This window comes from Chlorocebus sabaeus, chromosome 21 (genome assembly GCF_047675955.1).
Source record: "Chlorocebus sabaeus isolate Y175 chromosome 21, mChlSab1.0.hap1, whole genome shotgun sequence".
NCBI lineage: Eukaryota > Metazoa > Chordata > Mammalia > Primates > Cercopithecidae > Chlorocebus > Chlorocebus sabaeus.
Window position 1 is genome coordinate 83,075,276 of NC_132924.1, and position 8,894 is coordinate 83,084,169.

At 35.8% G+C, this 8,894-nt stretch overlaps 1 pseudogene; it reads right to left on the reverse strand.

Moving 5' to 3' along the window:
* Positions 1 to 6,300: 6,300 nt before the first annotated feature.
* The window catches only part of LOC103227394 (large ribosomal subunit protein uL3 pseudogene), a 15,097-nt pseudogene continuing 12,503 nt past the window's right edge, over positions 6,301 to 8,894 (reverse strand).

The following is an 8,894-nucleotide window of genomic DNA, read 5'->3' on the forward strand; positions in this document are numbered from 1 at the left end:
CATGGTAAATATTTTCTCCCATTCTTTAGGTTTTCTGTTTACTCTGATGGTATCTTTTCCTGTGTAGAAGCTCCTTAGTTTTATTATCCCCTACTTGTCAAATTTTGCTTTTGGAGACTTAGCCAATATTTTTTTTTTTTTTTTTTTTTTTTTTGCCGAAGTCCATATTAACAGTAGTGTTTCCTAGGCTTTCTTCTAGGACATTTATAGTTTGAGGTCTTATATTTAAATATTTAATCCATCTCAAATTAACACTTCTATATGGTAAAAGGTGAGGGCCTGGTTTCATTCTTCTGCATATGACTAGCCAGCTATCCCAGCACCATTTATTGAATAGGGAATCCTTGCCCCTTTGCTTGTTTTTGTTAGCCTTATCAAAGATCAGATGTTTACAAGTGTGAAGATTTATTTCTGAGTTTCTTATTCTGTTTCATTAGTCTATGGGTCTGTTTTTGTACCAGTACTGTGCTGTTTTGGTTGCTATTGCCTTATAATAAAGTTTAAAGTTGGGTATTGTGATGCCTCCAGCTTTGTTATTTTTGCTTAGAATTGCTTTGACTATTTGAGCTCTAAGGCCCATATGAAACTTAGAATAACTTTTTTCTAATTCTGTCAAGAATGACATTGGTAGTTTGATAAAAGTAGTGTTGCATCTGTAAATTGCTTTGGGCAGTATGGCTACTTTAATAATGTTGATTCTTCCAATACATGAGCCATGCTATGTTTTTCTACTTATTTGAGTTAACTCTGATTTCTTTCAGCAGCGTTTTTTAGTTCTCCTTGTAGAGATCTTTCACCTCCTTGGGTGGCTGTATTCCTAGGTATTTCATTTTCTTTGTTGCTATTGTCAATGGGATTGTGTTTTTGACTTGCCTCTCATCCTGGGCATTATTGATATATAGAAATGCTACTGATTTTTGTACATTAATTCATATCCTGAAACCTTACTAAAATTGTTTATCAGCTCTAGGAGTCTGCTGGTAGATAATTTAGGGTTTTATAGGTATAGAATTATATTATCAGTGAACAGAGATAGTTTGATTTTTTCTTTTCTCTTTGGATGCTTTTTATTTCTTCCTTTTGCCTGACTGCCCTGGCTAGGACTTCCAGTACTATGTTGAATAAGAGTGGTGAAAGTGGGTATCCTTTCTTGTTCCAATTCTCAAAGGGAACTTTTGCCTGTTTAGCATGATGTTGGCTATGGGTTTGTCATAGATGGCTCATTATTTTGAGGTATATTCCTTTGATGCCTTGTTTTTTGAAGGTTTTAATTATGAAGAAATGTTGGATTTTATTGGAAGCTTTTTCTGCATCTATTGAGTGATCATATGGTTTTATTTTTAATTCTGTTTAAGGGGTTAATCACAATTATTGATTTGTGTGTGGAACCAGCCTTCCATCCCACAAATAAAGCCTAGTTAATCATAGTATATTAACTTTTTGATGTGCCGCTATATTCAATTTGCTAGTATTGAGGATTTTTGCATCTATGTTCATCAGGGATATTGACATGAAGTTTTCTTTTTTGTGTTGTGTCTCTGCCAGATTTTGGTATGTGGTTGATGCTAGTCTCATAGAATGAGTTAAGGAGGAGCCCCTCCTCCTCAACTTTTTTGGAACAGGTTCAGTAGGATTGGGTACCAGTTCTTATTTGTACATCTGATAAAGTTCAGCTATGAATCCATCTGGTCCAGGGAATTTTTGTTGTTGTTGTTGGTAGGTGTTTTATTACTGAATCAATTTCAGAGCTCGATATTGGTCTATTTGGGGTTTCAACCTCTTATTGATTCAATATGGGGAGACTGTGTGTTTCCAGGAATTTATCCATTTCCTCTATATTTTCTAATTTGCATGCACAGAGTTGTTCATAGTATTTTCTGAGGATCTTTGTATTTATGTGGGATCAGTTGTAATATTATGTTTATAATTTCTGATTTACTTATTTTTATTTTCTCTTTTTTCTTTATTAATCTAGCTAGCAGTCTATCAATCTTGTTTGTTTTTGCAAAGAACAAACTATTGGTTTCATTGATTTTTTAATAGATTTCTGCATCTCAATTTCATTGAGTTCTTCTAAAATTCTAGTTATTTATTTTCTTCTGCTAGTATTGGGGTTGTTTTATTCTTTTTATTCTAATTCTTTTGTTTTGTTTTGTTTTTTGAGACGGAGTCTCGCTCTGTCGCCCAGGCTGGAGAGCAGTGGCCGGATCTCAGCTCACTGCAAGCTCCGCCTCCCGGGTTTACGCCATTCTCCTGCCTCAGCCTCCTGAGTAGCTGAGACTACAGGTGCCCGCTACTTCGCCCGGCTAGTTTTTTGTATTTTTTAGTAGAGATGGGTTTTCACCGTGTTAGCCAGGATGGTCTCGATCTCCTGACCTCATGATCTGCCCGTCTTGGCCTCCCAAAGTGCTGGGATTACAGGCTTGAGCCACCGCGCCCGGCCTCTAATTCTTTTAAGTGCAAAATTAGATTGTTTATTTGAGATCTTTTTAACTTCTCGATAAAGGGTTTTAGGCTATAAACTTTGCTCTAAACACTACGTTAGCTACATCTCAGATTTGTGTAAGCCATGTCTGCATTTCCATTAATTTCATTTTTTAAGCTTCTACTTTAATTTTGAGTTTACCCATGAGTTATTCAGGAGCAGGTTGTTTGATTTCCATAAATGTGTGCAGTTTTGAGAGTTCTTCTTGAAACTGATTTCTATTTTAATTGCACTGTGGTCCAAGAGTATACTTCGTATGATTTTAGTTTTTCTGAATCTATTGATACTTGCTTTTTGACCAATCAATATGTTCTATGCACCAATGAGAAGGATGTATATTCTGTGATTATTGGATGGTCTGTGGATGTCTATTAGGTCCAATTGATCAAGTGTTGAGTTTAAGTCTAGAATTTAGAATTTCTTTTAAACCTATTTCTTTGCTTTGGAGACAAATGGGCACCAACAGTGAACAACTATTCTTTCATACTAAATTCTTTGGTTTCCCATGGGAAATGTTCTGATGTATCTATTCAAGTTGAAAGGAGATCTTTTTGATTTCTTATATGAAATCTTGACTCTACATGACCACTCTCGTGGAAACAATGGGCCTTGACATGTATTTATATTACAGATGTAATTTGTTTCCAAAATCTAACCATCTTCTTTAAGGCAAGTTTATGCCACCAGCGCAAGAATACAACTACGTGTAGAAAATAATTGCAAAAATGAAAATGGAGGTTTTCCTCTTAAAATTAAGCTTGACTTAACTTAGTCACAAAAAACCAAAATACTATTGTCTAAGAATAAATGCTTTTTTTATACATAATTATATGAAAAAAGAATTGGTGTCTATTCTTCACAATTATCAATAAGCGAGGCCTATATTATTTTTCTGATTTGTCTGCTTTCTTTAAATGATGGCATCTACCTTATAGCCCAGACTAGCTTTTCCAGCTGCAGCTGTCACATCTGCCTTATAGCCAGAAGGAAGAAAAGACAGAAGAAGGACATTTCTCCTCCTTTTAAGTATATTTCCTAGAAGTTAAATGCACCTTTTCTTCCGTTTATATACCATTGATCAGAACAAATAGAAAATCTAGTTGCAAGGGAGGCTGGAAATACAGATTCTATACTGTGTAACCACACATACAGCTATGCTTAGGGAGATCAATTGCTGAAGAAAAAGAAAAGAATATGTGAAGAGAAAACACTGGCTCATTTGACTTTGAGAATTTGGACCATTTCTTTGTCCAAATAACCTCACCAGAAAAAAAAAATCTACTAAAATTATTTTGAATGTTAAAAGAGACTCTCTTAAATTTACAGCACTTTTTTTGATACTGTTAAGTCTTATATGGCTTTAATTGTACAATTAATTTGTAATGAGTATGTCTTATTGACATCTCAGTGTCTATTGGTATATTCAATAGTAAGCAAGTTAAGAAAATGTCTTCTTTACGTACCGTGCATTCAATAATAATGAATACATTTTCAACATTATTCACAAATTGCAGTAACTTAATGATGAATTATCATAACACATTCCTTACCTTGGCTAACGTTTACCAAACTTTCCTTTCAAACTTGTGCAATTTGGGATATTATTAGTTCTGGTAACAAACATAAAGTGATGAAGGGATTCAAACCACATAGAAATGTCAGCAATAACTGAAATGCTATCATTATTACAGTGCCACAATATCTCCTGGTGTCTATGCAAGTATCCCAGGTTGCCTAGTTAATAAACTTACTCATCTTTTATGGTGTCAGAATTCAGTAAAAATATTTCTTTTCACCAAAAAAATTATCACATGTTTTAATAAACACATTTAGACGTGTCTGGCTTCATAGTGTGCTATGTCTCATCTCTCGCTTTTTAGCTTGTCAGATAGTGTCACAACAGAAAAGATACAGTACTCAATTATAGCACAATAGGCTTTATGTATTTATCAAAAATAGTGCACACCCATGAAGACTTGGCAGGCCACTAAAGTGGCCTGGAAAACCCTCTGAGAACCACTAGCACCAAAAACATACAATCTTATCTGTTCTTGCGGCTAAATTTGAAAGTGGTAATACTCTATAGACATATTTTTGGTTTTTCAATATGAATGTATTTTTTACTATTCTTATTTTTTAAATTATTTACCATCTCTCTCATTATATAAGCAGTTCGCCTGTTAGTATGTTTATACATATTTTAATTTGATTGTATAAGACATGTGGCATACCTGGTGCTATATTACATGTTACATGTATGAAGCAGACACTGATAGAACTCTGATTAAGCCTTTGCATGCTGCCATTTCTATGTCTACCTGAGGGCTTTTGAATCCTATTATCTGTGTTTCTACTTCTCAGGTTTTTGGGTTTTTTTTCTGAAGCTATGGAAGGCTAATCTATCCCAGCATACAACAGGCCAGAAGTCCTGCATCCCCTGGAAACAGTCTTTAACTGGTGATCGATGGTAATGTCTCAGCTCTTTTGATCTTTTGTTGGGATAATTTTGAAGCACATGCGTTATACCATCCTCCAGTGTTTCCCTGTAAGAATGAACTCCAGTCACCCATGTTGCTTGCTGGCTAGGTCACTCACACAGTATTGGCTGCCACCCTTTCCCTGTGTCATTTTCTTCCTTTTCCCAGAAACTCTGAAAAAAAAAAAATGCTGCTTACATTTGTAAGTTTTACTCGAAATTTTCTCCTTAGTTTGGGGAAACCACATTAAGCCAATATGATAAATGTCTCCCTAAATTTTCCTTTGCATATATAATTTTCCTTTCTTTGTCTTAAAATAATATCTCACATTCTCTTGTTTGAATTGTTACGGTCACGTCTCACCTGATCTCGACTCTGATTCACAGTCGCTGGTTTTCTTCCTAAATCCCAAGGTTGAGCTTGACTCAAACCTATTCAAAAACTTTCATTGCCTACTCTCTAATGGCCCAATATGCAAAAGCTTCCAAAATTTTGCCTGGATATTTGATTTCAACCTTGCTTTTCACTTTGTCACCCAACTCTACTCTAGTGAGAGCAGAGAGGTGGCTGCCTGTAAACATAGCATCCCATGCTCTCTCAAGCTTTACTACTTCTACTCAAGCTGGTTCCTCTGCCTAAAACTGTGTTGTTCAATATAGTAACCATTAAATTTAAATTAAATAAGCTTCAGAATTCAGTTTTAAAGTTTCAAGTTTTTAATAGCCACAAGTGGCTCATGGCTATCCTATCAGACACTACAGATAAATAACATTTCTCTCATAGCAGAAAGTTCTATCAGACACCACTGGTCTAGAGCAACCTTGCTTTTATATTTAATGTTTAAAATACTTCTTTTTTCCCTTCTCAGATGCATCTCAAAAGCTAACATTTTTGTGAGAAATTCTCCCAAAGTAGAATTCACTTTGTCATATGACTTTACTGATTTATTTATCTTTGCTTCATTCAATCACATGGCAGATGTCATGTGTTTTACTTAAGAATATTTGTGCATATAAATCTGTTCCCACTTAGGCAGATACCTTAAACACAGGATTAGTGCATTCTCATCTTTGTATTTCTGGAGACACTTAACACAGTGCTTTACTTATCAATAACTACTCTTTAAATTATTTTGAACCTATCAAATCAGCCTAAACTCTCTAGAAATTATATATAAAGGTTTCTTTCAAATTACTTCTTTCCAAATTCTATATTTTTGCCATCATTATTCAGAATCTAGTCTTGTCTGTTAAGTTTTGAAAGCCTATCTAATTTTTTTTTTCCAGTGGAAAATAACTTTTATTGAGACCCCATCAGCTGCAAAATCTGTTCCTGGCATTAAGCTCCTTCTTGCTTTGCAATCTGGTCTTTTTTAGCGGTTCCATGAACACTTTCTTCTCCTACATGGTCTGGAAGTGGCCACGGCCAAACCTGGAAACAGTGTTGATGAACTTAAGGTCAGTCTTCTCCAGAGCAGGACGCTTGGTCTGCACCATCAAAGGCTTGCGGAGGTGAGCACTCACTTCTTGATTCCCACCACACAGCCCTTCAGCATGACAAAGTCATTGGTCACTTCATTATAGTGGACCAAGTTACCCAGAGGGTTGATGCTCTTGTCAGACAAGTTGTCATCAGTGGAGGCATTGTTCTTGATCCATTTTTCATCCTTCATAAGGTAGCCCTGGCCAATTTTATAGATCTTGTTATTCTCGTGCAGTGATGGTAGCTTTTCTGCCCAGCACATGCCACAGAGAAGGCCACACAGACAGGATGCCATGTCCCAATTCAAGCAGTGTTACACAGCCTTTGGTGGGTCTTGTGGGGCAGCTTCTTTGTGTGCCAATGACTGGTGACCCCTTTTGTAGCCTTTGCACTTGGTCACCTCAATGACATCAATTACCCTGTCCTTCCCAAACAATTGGTTCACAGGTACCTGCTGCTCTAGCCTCTCACGGGCCCAGTCCAGTTTCTCAGCCACAGTGCCTCAGTTCTCCTGGATCTCCATCAGGGGTGCCTTCTCTGGCACAGAGGAAGTAGGCACATCTGAGTATGGGCAATGATAGAGATGATTTGGCAGTACATTTTCATGCTGTTGAATTCATTCTCCAGCTGCTTGTTGCCATCCTCATTCTGCCATTTCTTACGGTAGCTGGTAAAGATCATCTTTATAGATTATGCCAGTCCTTGTAGAAGCACCTTTGCACTCATTGCTGATGTGCTCAGCAAAGACAGTCTTGAAGGTCTGGAGGCCTTGAGGGGTTTGCATATACCCACAATGCCCACAACTACCATGGGCAGTGTCTCCACAATGGTCACAGCCTCTACCACTTCCTTCTTGTTCACCTTGGATCCTGGGCTGTCAGCTTCTCACATGATGTAGGCCATGCCAGCCTTGCATCCCAGGAAGGCTGTGAGGTGGAATGGCTTGGAAGGTTCATCCTTAGGGAAGCTCTTCACCTTCCCATGAAGCCTGCTGCTGTGTTTCCAAGGCAGGAAGCCTAGAGACCTGTGCCAGGGAACAGTGAACTTCCAGTGAGACAGCACACTGTCACATCCCGCTGGTCATAATTGTAAATCATAATTGTATCATCTGTCTCGATTAATTTTGTCAGTTGTAGATATAACTGGCAAAATACAAATACATGGTTTATTTTATTTCTCAGAGCACTAATTTTTTATTGCTCTCCTGGCATCTAAATATACTGACGTAAGCTTCCGGTTGCTTTTTGGGATTATAAAATCCTAGAAAATAGATGCCATATCTATATAATTAAATTTGCCTGTATTCTTGCATAGAATTTTGCTTATTGATTGCTTCCTTTTGATGTCTGTTGCCACTTGCAGTACCTATTTGCAGAGAAAATCCATACATGCAAGTGGATCTGGGAGGCTTACATCGCTCTTCAATATTAGAACTATATTCTGATTGAACTACTCTTCCATTTATTTAACTAAACGTTAATAGAAGTTTTGAATTGAGTTGGCCAAAAGTAACCCTAGATTCTTTCACTGGAGATTTAAATCTTCCTTGATGTGATTCACAGACATTCTTTATGTATTGCTTCTTAACCTGTTGCACACCTAAATAACAGTACTATTATCTTTCTTAAATTTTATGATTTTCTATGTCTGGATTATAAGGAGGACTCATAAGCTGATGTTTATTTTTGCAGAGAGATCGTATGGACTCTAAATGGTCACCAAATTCTCTGAAAAATTCTTTCAAACTATGAAAGAATATAGTTTAAAGGAACCCAAGATAATCTTTTATAAATGTGTTTATTAATTCAGGCCACATATTTTGAATACATTTTAACTTTGAGGTATCAAACAATAGTTTCATTTTCTTCTGAATAAAGATACCTAAAAACCACAGTCAAATATATTTTTATTTCTAAAGTGTTTGCTGAACTATGACACTCAAGAGTATACCAAATTTTCTTAATTAGGGCGAATAAACAAAGTTTGAACATAAATAATTTCCAAATATTGACACCCATTGTTACATTTCTCAAATTCAAAACAAAAGTATGTCAGGAATTAAAGTTCAATAAATAATATCTAATCATTAGTTATTGAATGTTTAAAATCATATGATTCCATACATTTTGTTATTTATGTCTACTAACTTTAGATTTTTAAAGTTTAAAATAGAAAATGTAATCTTACTTTCTTTAAGCTTTAATTAAGGACAGAATATTCAGAAGTGTCTAACACCTGCTTTATAATAAGTACCGCATTATTTCAAATGCCAGATGGACCAATTAAAATATTCTTTCAGATGATGTAAAATCTTATGATGTAGGTTGTTTTTTAATCCAAATTTAAATATGCACTATAAGAATGTAAAATTATCTAAGTACATGTTAACGAAATAACTTCATTTTTACCATGAAGGGAATGCAAAGGACTAAGTCTTTTTTTTTTTCCAC